Here is a 14,815-nt window from a genome sequence, read left to right on the forward strand (position 1 = left end):
CACGCACACACCTAGTCTCTCTGGACTTCTCGCACGCACCATATCTAGCTCTCTACGTCGATGCCACCCACATACACTTGTACTCTATGTTTATACGTTGTACACGAAGAGAAGAGGTGCACGCACACACTCGTCCTCTCTCGCACATGCATCTGTAGCTATGAATTGTAGTGTTCTCAACCATCCGATTGGCTCTATCATAGGTTCACGTTGCTTCTTGGCCTTGAGATTGAGAAGTTTAAAACACAGAGGCTAACCTGGAGGCCCGAGGTTTTGGTTAATGTGCGGGCCGCACACGGCACCAACACGACACAAGCTTCGTCTACCTGGTGCGCAGTCGGTTGAGTACTACTAGTAGTAGTACTACTTTGATGTCTCGCTTCAACTCGCAGAAGTATGCAACACTTCCTCAACAAACAAGCATATAAGCAGGTTATACTCCTTACCCAAAGGATCTCTTTATCCAACAGACACAATATATCCCTTCGACTATTGGAAATTACTTTAACTGCTGATCTGATGTCGAAGTAATTGCTGTGTCGCCAGCAAAATCCACCATCTCTTAAGCTAGAGTAGACCGAGCTAAACCCTATATTAGCATATTACTAAGATAAATAGAAGGAATTATGGAATCATTTTGGTGAGCATGTCAATCCGAATGTGGAGGGACACCGTCCTCGACAACCCAGCCCCGGCCAGCAGTTTGGGCGGCACTATGAAGAAGGCCGGCTCATGCACAACGACGGCGCTGGGCTCCTTGCTGTTTGTCACCTCGATTTCCACCTTGACGGCGTCGGTCCTGCCTTTTTCTCCCTGGGCGGGCCGTTCGCCCACACCTTGGACGCGTAGTGCGGCGGTGGGGACGCCCCCGCTCTGATGCAGATGACCGACACAGTGATAGGCGCGCCGATGTCGAGCATGCCACCGACTACAAAAAACGGGCAGCCATCCTCCTCTGCGAACAACAAGCACCGCGGCTCCGACATCGGCACTTGTAGCTGTAGCACCTTGTCGTACTAGATCCTGTGCACAGTCATGGGATGCACGGTGCTGATGTGGTGAGGGAGCACCGACGGCGGGCCTTCGTAGCTGCAGACGGGAACGGGGCATTTGCCGGGCGCGAGCGGGCACACGCTCTGGTGATCGGCGAGCTTGTGGTAAGTGGCGGAGAGCCCATAGCCTTCGTGTGGGCACTCCACCCTCAGCGAGGAGAGGACGGCGTCCATAGCCGTGTTGCGCACGTCGAAGCCGCCGCCGTGCTCGCACTTCTGGCACCGCCGCTGGTTCCCGGGGTGCTCACTGCGGCAGTTCGCGCAGGCCAGGTGCCCTCTCTTGCACTGCACAAATCCAATCGAATAGCACATCAATCAAGAAACCTGCACCTTTCATGATCAGCCGAACGGAAGAGGTGTATTCGAACCTCGTACACTGGAGGCTTCAAGGGGCAGAGGCACAAGGGGTAGTGGAGCAAGGTGAGGTCCATAGGGACCTCCATCGTTGGGTCCTGTTCTGTCGGCATGATCTCGCCCTCCTCGTGCACCACCATCTCTCGCTTTAGGACCGGGGCATTAGATAGTTTTACCATCACATATTCATACTACTTGAAGGTGCATTAAATCAACACATACAAGTATCAAAAGGAAAGTCACGACATGCATGCATGCGTTATAATTAATGCATCGGTAAACGCAAATTATTGAAATATATCGAGTGCACTGCTTTGATGTGTCGCTTCAACTCGTACAACAAGGAGAAGCTTGATTACAATGCCCTCTCCCTCGCTCATGAGTGTGGTGGCTCACAGGACTAGGAGAAGCTTTCGCTACACGCTCTCCCTCCCGCACACGATGGACATGCAACAGTTTGTTCGGTGTCAGATGGAGAAAAGTATAGTACTGTAGTAGTACCATCAAGTTCGACTTCCCGAAGAGGTGAAGAGCCGAGTGCAACCCGAACGCTCGTGTGGCAGTTTCATGTGTAGGGGAGGTAGTAGTAACTAGTCTAGGATAGCGTGTGCCATGCCTCTAAGCTTAAGGCTGGCCATAGTGGGGGTAAGACTACCCACAGTGGGAGTAACATAGTAACATCACACATATCTAGATAAAATAGATGATGTGGCAAGCAATTAATTAATAAAGAGAGGCATGTGGTTACATAGCTAGTTACTAGTTGTATGAGTAACATCACACATATCAAGGCAAGATGAGTTTATAACCTAATACATGAAGTGTTGCATGACACCACACATATGTTACTCCCCACTATAGAGGTAGTAGTAACATAGACTAGTAACATATGCATGTTAGAGAAAGCACATAGTGGGATTATAACCTGCTTACATGGCAATTTTGCCTATGTGGAGGAGATAGACATAAAAAAGTAAGGGGAGTGGGCTCTCATGCAAGAGCCTGGCTATATGCGTGCTTCAAGACAGATGCAATAAATGCGGGGAAAGAGATAGAGAGAAGAAGAGAAAAAGTACTAATCTTATAGCCAGCCTTATAGCTAAGCTTGTTGTATGAGTGACTATATGTGTTGGCTATAGATTATATGGCAACATCTTATAGCCAGCAGTTGGCTGAATTACTAACCATGTTCTTACTAGTCTAAGTTACTCCCCACTATGGCTAGTCTACCAGTGACAGAAGGGGAACCGACACGTATGTATCGTTGCTACTAAGGATAATATGATGGGGTCTATTTCTACATAAATAGATCTTGTCTACATCATGTCATCGTTCTTATTGCATTACTCCTTTTTTCCATGAACTTAGTACACTAGATGCATGCTGGATAGCGGTCGATGTGTGGAGTAATAGTAGTAGATGCAAGCAGGAGTCGGTCTACTAATCTTGGATGCGATGCCTATATAATGATCATTTCCTAGATATCGTCATGATTATTTGAAGTTCTATCAATTGCCCAACAGTAATTTGTTCACCCACCGTTTGCTATTTTTCTCGAGAGAAGCCGCTAGTGAAACCTACGGCCCCCGGGTCTCTTTCTCATATTATTTGCGTTTGCGGTCTATTTTATTTGCCTTTTATTTTCAGATCTATTAAACCAAAAATACAAAAATACCTTGATGCAATTTATTTTATTTGGCATTTGATCTATCAATATTTACAACTCTCTCACGCCCGTTTGCCAATTTCTGGCTCCGTTGCCCGAAAGGGATTGACAACCCCTTTAATACGTCGGGTTGCGAGTATTTGTTATTTGTGTGCACGTGTTGTTTACGTACTGTTGCTTGGTTCTCCTACTGGTTCGATAACCTTGGTCTCATCACCGAGGGAAATACCTACCATCGCTGTGCTGCATCATCTCTTCCTCTTTCGGGAAATACCGACGTAGTTCTAGCAGACATCAAAAGGAATTTTCTGGCGCCGTTGCCGGGGAGGATCTTCAACATCTACCAGGTTTCTAATCACAAATCTCATCTCCTTCCATTTTACATTATTTGCCATTTGCCTCTTGTTTTCCTCTTCCCCACTTCACAAAATTTGCCGTTTTATTCGCCCTCTTTTTCGTTCGCCGTTTTCTTGCCGGATCTGTTTTTGAGTGCATTCTTGTTTGCGTAGTCATGATGCCTCAAAGAAAATATTATGATGTTCCTTACCCTAATATTTTGCTTGAAATTGAGAAAAGTACTAAGGAATATATGACTACACAATTTGAGCATAATAAGTATTTTACCGAAGAACTTAAAGAACACCCCATTGTGCTCGATGCTATAACAAAACAACTTGATGATATTAGTAGAGAAGTTTGCAATCTCCAATCTAAATATGCTTTTGTTGAAAGTTTGCTAGGAAAAATATCTGATGCACAAGCTACCCCAGTAAATCAAATGGCTGCTAAACCAATCTCGCTAGAAGATAAAAATGATGATCTTAAAATGATTGGTGTTTCTTCTATTAATTCCTTTTTTTAGTAAAGTTAAGATTGATGAAAAAGGGACTGTAGAAGAGTCAACTTTACCTAGAAGGCGTCCCGATAATTCGGAGGGTGAAAATCTTGTTGAGAAAGTTGATAAAAGTGGTTTGAAGAGGTCAAGACTTTAACTAGTGATGTGCCCACTCTTTTGGATTACAAAGACTTTAATTATGATAGTTTATCTTTGATTGATTGTATTTCTTTGTTGCAATCCATGATAAATACACCCCATGCTTATGAACAAAATAAATCTTTTACTAAACATATTGTTGATGCTATGATGAAAGCTTTAGAAGAAAAGTTGGAATTAGAAGTTTGAATTCCTAGAAAATTACATGATGAATGGGAACCTACTATCAAAGTCAAGAATAAAAATTATGAGTGTGTTGCTTTATGTGACTTGGGTGCTAGTGTTTCTACAATTCCGAAATCTTTATGTGATGTGCTTGGTCTTACCGATATTGAAGAGTGTTCCTTAAATTTGCACTTAGCGGATTGTACTATTAAAAAGCCTATGGGAAGAATTAATGATGTTCTTATTCTTGCAAATAGGAATTATGTGCCCATAGATTTTGTTGTTCTTGATATTGATTGCAATCCGTCCTGTCCAATTATTCTTGGTAGACCATTTTTACGCACTATCGGTGCCGTGATTGATATTTGAGAGGGCAATATTAAATTTCAGTTTCCACTAAGGAAGGGTATGGAACACTTCCCTAGAACGAGAATTAGGCCAACATATGAATCAATCATGAGGGCATCCTATGGATCTCGAAACAAAGATGACAAAACTTAGATCTTTGCTTTATGCCTAGCTAAGGGCGTGAAATAATAGCGCTTGTTGGGAGGCAACCCAATGAATAAAATTTATTTTTGTATTTTGCTTTCCGTTCTTGAGTTTTTGCACAATTATGCTACTGTTATGATTGTATTTTTTGTGTTTTAATTAGTGTTTGTGCCAAGTAAAGCCTTTAGGATCTTCTTGGTCGATAGTTGTTTGATCTTGCTAAAAAATAGAAACTTATGCACTCACGAAAGTAATTTTCATAAATCACAGAAACATGCTTTTGCTCTGATTCTATTTGAAGAAGATTAATATACAAATTGCTCAGGTTTTCCTAATTTCTCAAGATTTTGGAGTTACATAAGTATTAGAATTATCTAGGTTGCTACAGACTCTTCTGTTTTTGACAGATTCTATTTTCTTTGCCTTGTGTGCTTGTTTTGATGATTCTATGGTTTTCTTTGATGTGTTTTGCCATAGAAAAGTTGGAATATAGTAGATATAATGCAAGAATAAAATATGAATTGGTTTGATACAGTACTTATAGTAGTGATTTGTTTTCTTATACTAAGGGATCTCACGAAGGTTTTGTTGAGTTTTGTGTGATTGAAGTTTTCAAGTTTTGGGTTATCTTACGATGGATGAAGGAATAAGGAGTAAGAAGAGCCTAATCTTGGGGATGCACATGGCACCCAAAGTTATTGTCCAAAGAGAAGCAACCAACTAAGCTTGGGGATGCCCTGAGTGGCATCCCCTCTTTCTTCTAACGACCATCGGTATTTTACTCGAAGCTATATTTTTATTCATCACATACTATGTGTTTTGCTTGGAGCGTCTTGTATGATCTGAGTCTTTGCTTGTTTTGCTTTGTGTTTTAAGTCATGAATCATTTCTGTACACACTTGTTTGAGAGAGCCAAAATTATGCCATGACTTGTTAGAATTGCTCTCTATGCTTCACTTAAATTTTTATGAGCTATGGATTTGCTCTAGTGCTTCACTTATATCTTTTTGAGCACGGCGTGCTTTAGTATTTTTGAAGAAATGCTCTCTTGCTTCACTTAGATTTATTTGAGAGTTAGTAAAATTTTCAAGAAATTCTCTCTTACTTCACTTAAATTATTTTGAGAGAAATAAATATTATGCTCAAGATCTTCACTTATATTTGTTTGAGCTTATCAAAAGCAACACATGAAAATTAGTCCCAAAGTGATAGATATCCAAGATGGATATAATAAAAACTTTCATGAAGATCATTGGACAAAAATAAACTTGATTCTTAGTAATAGTTTTGAGATATGATGATGTGATACGTGAGTCATGTTGATGAGTAATTATGCTTTAGTAAGAATATTGGTGTTAAGGTTTGTGATTCCCTATGCAAGCACAAAAGTCAATAGTCATGCAATGAAATTACATCCTACTTGTGGTGCATTATTCGGTGTTAATTATGCTTAATGCTTGCTTATGAGATTATTCGTTTCTTGGTTGGTCGCTTCTCAATCTTTTGCTAGCCTTCATTTTACACTAAGTATGATCACTACTTGTGTATCCAAAATCCTTTAAACCAGTTTTGCCACATGAGTCCACTATATCTACCTATATGCGGTATTCTTTTGCCGTTCTAAGAAAATTTGTATGTGCCATCTCTAATATTCAAAATAAATTTCTCTTTTGTGTGCTCGTACCGCTCGCGAGGCGGTGAGGGGTGGTTAATATTTTCCATGCTAGATGTGTTATTCTCACGATGAGTGTTTATTCACTTGTCATTGCACGAGAGTAAGGCAAAGGTATTAGGGATGCCCAGTCCTGAAATGAAAAATGAATTTACTTTATGTTGTCAAATAATAAATTCCTTGGAAAGTGTTGGTATGGAAGGCAACCATGGATACGGCTAGCCATGGAAAGTGAAAGTATGGTTGAAAAAGGAATAACTTTATTTTCTGTTTGGGAACCGCCTATGATATATCTAGCATGGAAAGTGTCGGGAGCTCTAAGGCGTTTTTGTTGGTGGGAAAAGTATGCCTCTCAAAATGTTTTATCTCTCAATTTTCGCTTTGAGCTCTGGCACCTCTACAAATCCCTACTTCCCTCTGCGAAGGGCCTTTCTTGTACTTTATGCAATTTTTATTTTGAGTCTCCATCTTCTCTTATAAAGCACCAACTAGGGGGCACTATGATCGTACTTGAGCATTGGGTGTAGCTAATATTCGAGTGTGTTTCATGAATGGATCAATTATTGAGCATGATGGGCTAGGGATAGCTTAATTTAGCGTTGATATTTTGAAAGACATGGTTGCTTGTTGGTATGCTTGAGTATTTAAGTCCTCATGTCAAAACTAGACTATTGCTTTGAATCATATAAAAGTCCAAATGTCTATGCTATAAAGAAAAGAATATGAGAATACATGTTAGGTAGCATTCCACATCAAAAATTCTATTTTTATCATTTACCTACTCGAGGACGAGCAGGATTAAGCTTGGGGATGTTGATACGTCTCCAACGTATCTATAATTTTTGATTGTTCCATGCTATTATATTATCATTATTGGATGTTTTATAATCATTTTATAGTCATTTTATATCATTTTTTGGTACTAACCTATTGACATAGTGCGAGTGCCAGTTGCTGTTTTCTGCATTTTTTTACATCGCAGGAAATCAATACCAAACGGAGTCCAAACACAGCGAAACTTTTTGTGGATTTTTTTGGACCAGAAGACATCCAATGGGCCGGAAAAGCGCCTGGGGGGGTGCTCCGAGGGCAGCACAACCCACCAGGGCGCGCCAGGAGGCCCAGGCGCGCCCTTGTGGGTTGTGCCCACCTCGGGTGCCCCCTGAACCGACCCTTTGCTCTATAAATACCCCAATATTCCAGAAACCCTAGGGAGTCGACGAAAATCAATTCCAGCAGCCGCAGATTATAGAACCACCAGATCCAATCTAGACACCATCACGGAGGGGTTCACCACTTCCATTGGCGCCTCTCCGATGATGCGTGAGTAGTTCTCTGTAGACCTTTGGGGTCCGTAGTTAGCAGCTAGATGGCTTCCTCTCTCTCATTTGATTCTCAATACAATGGTCTCTTGGAGATCCGTATGATGTAACTCTTTTTGTAGTGTGTTTGTTGGGATCCGATGAACTTTGTGTTTATGATCAGATCTATCTTTTTATCCATGAAAGTTATTTGAGTTTCTTTGATCTCTTATATGCATGATTGCTTATAGCCTCGTATTTCTTCTCCGATATTTTGGTTTTGCTTGGCCAACTTGATCTATTTATCTTGCAATGGGAAGAGGTGCATTGTAGTGGGTTCGATCTTACGGTGCTTGATCCCAGTGAGAGAAGGGGAACCGACACGTATGTATCGTTGCTACTAAGGATAAAGCGATGGGGTCTATTTCTACAAAAATAGATCTTGTCTACATCATTTCATCGTTCTTATTGCATTACTCCATTTTTCCATGAACTTAATACACTAGATGCATGCTGGATAGCGGTCGATGTGTGGAGTAATAGTAGTAGATGCAGGCAGGAGTTGGTCTACTAATCTTGGACGTGATGCCTATATAATGATCATGGCCTGGATATCGTCGTGATTATTTGAAGTTCTATCAATTGCCCAACAGTAATTTGTTCACCCACCGTTTGCTATTTTTCTCGAGAGAAGCCACTAGTGAAACCTATGGCCCTGGGTCTCTTTCTCATATTATTTGCCTCTGCTGTTTTATTTGCCTTTTATTTTCAGATCTATTAAACCAAAAATACAAAAATACCTTGCTGCAATTTATTTTATTTGGCGTTTGATCTATCAATATTTACAACCCTCTCACATCCGTTTGCCAACTTCTAGCACCGTCACCCGAAAGGGATTGGCAACCCCTTTAATACGTTGGGTTGCGAGTATTGTTATTTGTGTGCAGGTGTTGTTGATGTACTGTTGCTTGGTTCTCCTACTGGTTCGATAACCTTGGTCTCATCAGTGAGGGAAGTACCTACCGTCGCTGTGCTGCATCATCCCTTCCTCTTTGGGGAAATACCGACGTAGTTCTAGCAGACATCAGTGCACAACACCCACCACATGCTTTGCTACCACTGCCCCACGGTAGTTGTTGCCGGCCACCGTTACCACCACCCACCATCGGCCGCAAGGGCCATGGCCCGCTCTGCCACCGTGGCCCGAAAGCGGGAGCTGGCCGTCCTGGCCGCCACCCCACTCTTGGCCGTCAGGGCCATCACCCGCTCCGCCACAACGGCTCGAAGGTAGGAGGTGACCGTCATGGCTGCCATGCCACCATCGGCTGTTGGGGTCATCACCCGCTCCGCCATCACGGCCTGAAGGTGGGAGGTGGAGGCCTGCATTTGCATCAGCGACCTTGCGCACTATCGAGTTTTGCAGGAGGAGGAGGAGCACCTAGTTGAGAATGCAAACAGTCTTACCACCGCTGTGTCCGCAACAGAAGTCGTTGCAGTGGCGCAGAATGCGGAGATCTGCGAGGAGTCCCGCCGCTTCGAGAGGGAGCGACACAGGATGTTCGAGCTGGGCGTTGCTAAATGTGCAACAGCGGCTGGCGCCGGATTCCACTCCTCCAGCTCCTTGATAGGCTCCTCCTCCTCTACGTCTTACTGAGTGTGCTAGACAGAGGAGATGCTACTGGAAGTAGTACAAAGCCCATCCATAGTACTCCCTCCGTCCCAAAATAAGCGACTCAAGTTTTTACTAACTTTGTACTAAAGTTAGTACAAAGTTGAGTCACTTATTTTGGGACAGAGGGAGTAGTATTTAGGGGCTATTTTGTTCAGTTCACCTGACTCACTGGTACATCGAGCTTATATACAAACGGTTTTAACCCCTTTCCGCGACGACATTTTAAACTGTCGCCTTGCTAGCGAGGGCGATAGGGGGGTCCTTCCCACACGACCCAGAAACCATCGGGGATAGTATCGGTGTCAAAACCGGCGGATCTCGGGTAGGGGGTCCCAAACTGTGGATCTTGGATCGATGGGGAACAAGGGACGTGGGACACGATATTACCCAGGTTCGGGCCCTCTCTAAGAGGTAATACCCTACGTCCTGCTTGATTATATTGCTTGTGTATATGGGGATTATAGAGTCGATCTACCACGAGATCAGATGAGCTAAACCCCAAACTAGTAGGATGGTGATTATTCTCTAGCCTCTGCGGACTAAGTCTCCTTGTTTATATAGACACCAGGGGTATTAGGGTTACACATAGTCGGTTACAACAAGGGAACAAGCATGATGAATCTTCTATCTTGACTTGGAGTACACACCAAGGCACAAAAGGTCTCCCATCCGGATACAATGCCGCTCCGCGGTTCAGTCCACCAGCAGCCATAGTGCAGCCAAACTGTCCGGCCCATGAGAGGTAGGCCGGCATCACGAGGACCCCCTAGTCTAGGAATCCCTCAGTAGCCCCCGAACTAGCCTTCAACGTCGGCTTCTTGTAACTCTCACATCTGTAGTCTCTGGTTTGTACGAGAGTTCCTCCTGTGTATTCGAAATAATCCTTTCCAGCGAGCCTTTAAAGGGTATCCAGCACACATGCATAATCACGCCGCATCCAGCATCCGAACTATCGATTTTACTTAACCTTGAAGGCCAACCATTCAAATATACGCAGTACCTCCAACTGACAGTTTTCGGCGAAGGGTCGCGGCCGGTCATAAACATGAGAACTCGATGCACAGCTCGAGGTAGCCCCTCTAATGGCACATCCCATCATTGTGGAGATCGTTTCCCACTTTTTAAGGGATTTGATCAATGATTCCCAGTATCCCACTCGCGCATAACATCACGAGTATATTGGGAGGTGGCGAGGCCAGCGACACGTTTAAAGGACTCTTGGTTTCACGACCGCTTATAAAAAGAGACCAGCCACAGTTACCCCCTCACGCCTTCCTCTTCCTTTTGCCACAGTCTTCCACAAAGCACTAGCGCCCCAGCTCAACTTCCCTCAAAAGACCCCACTTCACCGCACTCGGCCATGGCTGGATCCAGAGCGAAGGGTAAGTGGGAGGCCTCAAGCGTCTCCAACAACGACATTGAGGACCTGAAGCAAGCGGGCTACCTCTCCCCCAACATCATTCATCAGGCCCCTGAGGAGCGCTAGGTCTTGTCGATGCCCCGCGCCGGTGAGCGGGTGGTGTTCATTCCCCACTTTATCTGGGGACTGGGCTTCCCACTCCACCCGTTCGTTCGAGGGTTGATGTTCTACTATGAGCTCGACTTCCATGACCTGGCTGCAAATTCCTTCCTCCACATCTCAGCCTTCATTGCCATCTGTGGAGCTTTTCTTTAGGTCCAGCCATACTTTGGCCTATGGCTGAAGGTCTTCAATGTCAAGCTGAAGATCGTCGACGGCTAGCACGCGGATTGTAGGGGCGCTATGGTGAGTAGGCTCACCCGACTCGGGTGGCCGGAGGGCGTGTTCATAGACACGGTCAAGATCTGGCAGAAAGAATGGTTCTACATCACAGAGCCCCGTGACGCGGCCTGGGCGGCCGCTCCGGAATTCAGATCCGGATCCCCTGCGAGGTTAACCTCGTGGACCAAGAAAGGCCTTGACTAGGGCTCTACTACCAAGGTGGAGGTGCTGCAAAAACGCGTCTCCAATATCATAAAGGCGGGGGCCAAGCTGACCAGCGTGGTCCAGATCATGCTCCACCGCCATCTCCTACCTTGCCAACTTCGGGCTGCCCCAATGTGGTCCTGGAAGCCCGAAGAACCCTGCACCATGCAACACTTCTATAGCACCATGCACGAGAAGCTGGGAAGGTGTTGTTCAAGCCACAGAATACGTGGCCGACCGAGGAGGAGGACATCGGCCTTGATGCCAAGAATCCCCCTAAGGAGGTAATGTAGTATTATTCACTTTATGTCCGGATATTTGTATTCCCACTATGGTCCTCAATTCCGCTTCCACAGGACTGACTTAAGAGGGCCGTGCAGATGAATAGTCCGGCCCCACTACCCGAACACCCCAGGTCGGCTCAACTAGAGGAGATGCTGGGCGTGGCACCTTACCGCCAAAGAAAAAGGAGGAGAAGAAGAAGAACCCCACAAGGGAGGCCAGGGAGGGCCTCCGCTCACGAGTCCCTTTAGACACCAAGTCCGGGGACACCCACGCCCCCTCTACACATAAGGGGGAGTAGGAAGAAGAAGAGGAGGAGGAGAGCGACTCCTCCCGTACTAGGAAGAGAGCGGTGTAGGCCGAAGCTGACGAAGAGCACCCTTCCCCGGCTCCGAAGAAGAGGAGAAGGGGAAAATTGGTCCTGCTTGAGGATAGTTCGGACTTCGGTGAGAAGTCTGCAGCCTCTGAGAAGGTCTCGGAGAGGGTTCCGAGGGTCAAGCCCCGTGATAAAAGGTGAGAATCCGAAGAATGTCCGGGTGCCGGTTTTACTAGCCCATTACTTAAATCATGTACGCACTCGTGTTGCAGCCCGCCGAGCGACCTCCACACCGACCAAATCTCGGAGGGCACTTCTCTGCCAACCAATCTGGCAGAAAGTGGAGGCCCATCGCACTCTGCGCCTCCTCCGGTCATCGGGGAGACCGGGGAGGTGCTGTCCCAAAGGACCCCACCCGTGCCGAGCACGGGGGGCGATGGCGACATCGACATGGCCGAGGCTAACACTTTGACCGCCGAAGACTAGGAGAATGAGCTCAGGCAAGCCGGGCCCTCTCAAAAGATAGTTTTGGGGCCCTCACGGCCTTCCAAAGTGTCGAAGCCACCACCCACCGAAGGGGGAGCCGGGGCCCCACCGCTGGTGCCGAACATTAGGGACCTGGTCGTGGTAGAATGGCCGGACATGATGGAGGAGGCCGTGACCAGCTCCTCTATAGTCGCGGAACACCGCGCCCTGATGGGTGCAGTTTTGCAAAGTGTTCGGTCCGTTAACAGCGGACTGAAAGAAGCTTTTGGTGGCCTCCTAAGAGGCTTTGAGGTAAACAAAGTAATGCTTTCTTTGTAAAGAATGTTCTTTGCAAACAAAATTTGAGCAATCCTTGTATGTAGCAGCCCCCGAGAATCTAGCAGGTTTTGAAAAAACCTGGCAGAGGATAAAAAATCGTTAGAACAGTGGCCTAAATGTCATGTTTGTTTTATTTGGTAGGCTTCGGTGTTGGCGGCTACTGCCAATGCCGAGAAGCTGGTCGAGATAAATCGGAAACTCAAGAGTTCCGATGAGGAGCTCGATCTCGTGAACAAGTGGTTTGACGAAGCACAAGGTTAGTCTATTCGAAACACAGTCATGTGCATGTTTCGTGTTAAGTAGGGTATTCGGGATTATACCTGAGCAAGAAATGATTGTAGCTATCGCCGCAGAGATCGAGGGCCTTGAGGCCGAGCTGCGGAAGGCCAAGGTGGAAGCAGTCGAATAGAAGGCGGCGGCCGAACAAGCGGCCTTTGAGCTTACGTTGGTGAAAACCGACCGTGATAAACATGAGGCCAGGGTGGCTGAAGTGCAACAAGAGTTCAAGGATGCCATCACTAGATGTGAGGACCTTGATCAGAAGAACAAGGGATCATGCCATCGACCTGGAGAAGATGAAGACGGAGGTCCAGGAGGCTCGGACGGAGACGCAAGGCACTCGGGAAGAGCTCCTACAAGTAAAGCAGATTGCGAATGGTAAACAGTAATTACTGCAAAGTGTCTTTGGCGGCCACAGATTCATATTGCTAACACAGGTCTGGCGTTCCGCGGGTGCCTTTGCGGAGCTCCCGAAGAGTGCGGCAGATGCGTCATGGTACTATGCGGCTCGGGAGGGTGACACCAAGCCGGGGCTGTTCTAGGCGCAGTTCCAAGCGCCCGAGCACCCTTCCCTCCTTGTTAATAAAATGAAACAATTGATGGAGCTGCACTAGCTGGCGGAGCCAGCCATGAAGGACCTCTGTGTCCGGCTATGGCCCTGCGAGCCCATACCGAGCCGCTATTTTGGCCTGGTGGAGAAGCTGTGTGATGCTACCACCCGTGTTGATGCCGTTAAGTGCTCAATGAGCATAGAGGGGGCTCGGATGGCGTTCTCGAAGACCATGGTGCATTGGCCGAAGATTAAGCCCGTCGAGATAGCCACCGGACCTCCCCCAGCTAGAAAGGAGCATAGGCGCCCAGAGCAATACTTCTCCGCCATGATGGACGGTGCTCGGGAAGTAGAGGCATTGTGTTCAAAGGATGTACTCCTTGAGTAATGTGCCGTTATGTATTAAACTATGGTTGATCATTTATACTTTTTAATGTAGTTGTTCATGTATGGTTTATCATACTTATATGTGTTTGATGCTTTATTTTGACTCCTGCTCGGCCGCTTTATTCTAAAAGTTACCAGTCGTCGGCTTCAGCCCCCGTGTAGATGCTACGAGGGGTGTTTCATCCTCCGCACTGTAACCCTTAGCCAAGGTCTCGGTGCCCGAAGTCAGTAGTGTAGGAGGGAAACAAGGCAATCGGACTATGCGGGTTTATCACCTTCACTTAGCCATAGGAGCTTGACTGCGCGGGCTGGTGACCAGCCCCCAGTGTGCTGTGATATTCAGCGAATTATATATCACTTGATTTGGTCAAAGACAAACCCTTCATGTTACACGGTATAATCGCCAACAATTTTGGGTTTAACACCTATCATCGGATCGCCGACAAGTTCCCGCCAATTATGACAGTCAGTTTTAGCTGAACATCGCGGTACATAACGACACAATCGCGGTACTTGACCGAACTAGCCGGAAGCACAATCGCGGTGGTTCTCCCTTTACCTTCTTACCTGAACATGCAGAACATAAGAAGGTAAGCACATGAGCAGGGCAACCCAACTATTGACCCAAGACGTAATTCAATACTGATGCATATAATGCAATATCCAAGACGCCGAACACATTGGAAAATGGGGTGCTGGACTTAATGCGCGGGGCGAGCGTGACGGTTGAGCCCCCGGTCTATTAGCCGATTTTCATTTAAGAATGAATATGTGCCATAGGTTTAAGACAAGATCGAAGAGCAGGAAGAAAAAGAGTGCAGTATGGATAACTGTAGAGGGACCTCAAAAGGTTTGCTTTATTTCCCATAAGCTCATGAAGTTTA

General features: G+C 46.0%; 1 pseudogene; it reads right to left on the reverse strand.

Moving 5' to 3' along the window:
* Positions 1–624: 624 nt before the first annotated feature.
* On the reverse strand, positions 625–9,049 carry LOC109769729 (uncharacterized; annotated as a pseudogene).
* Positions 9,050–14,815: the final 5,766 nt, after the last annotated feature.

Source organism: Aegilops tauschii, chromosome 4, assembly GCF_002575655.3.
Source record: "Aegilops tauschii subsp. strangulata cultivar AL8/78 chromosome 4, Aet v6.0, whole genome shotgun sequence".
Taxonomy (NCBI): Eukaryota; Viridiplantae; Streptophyta; class Magnoliopsida; order Poales; family Poaceae; genus Aegilops; species Aegilops tauschii.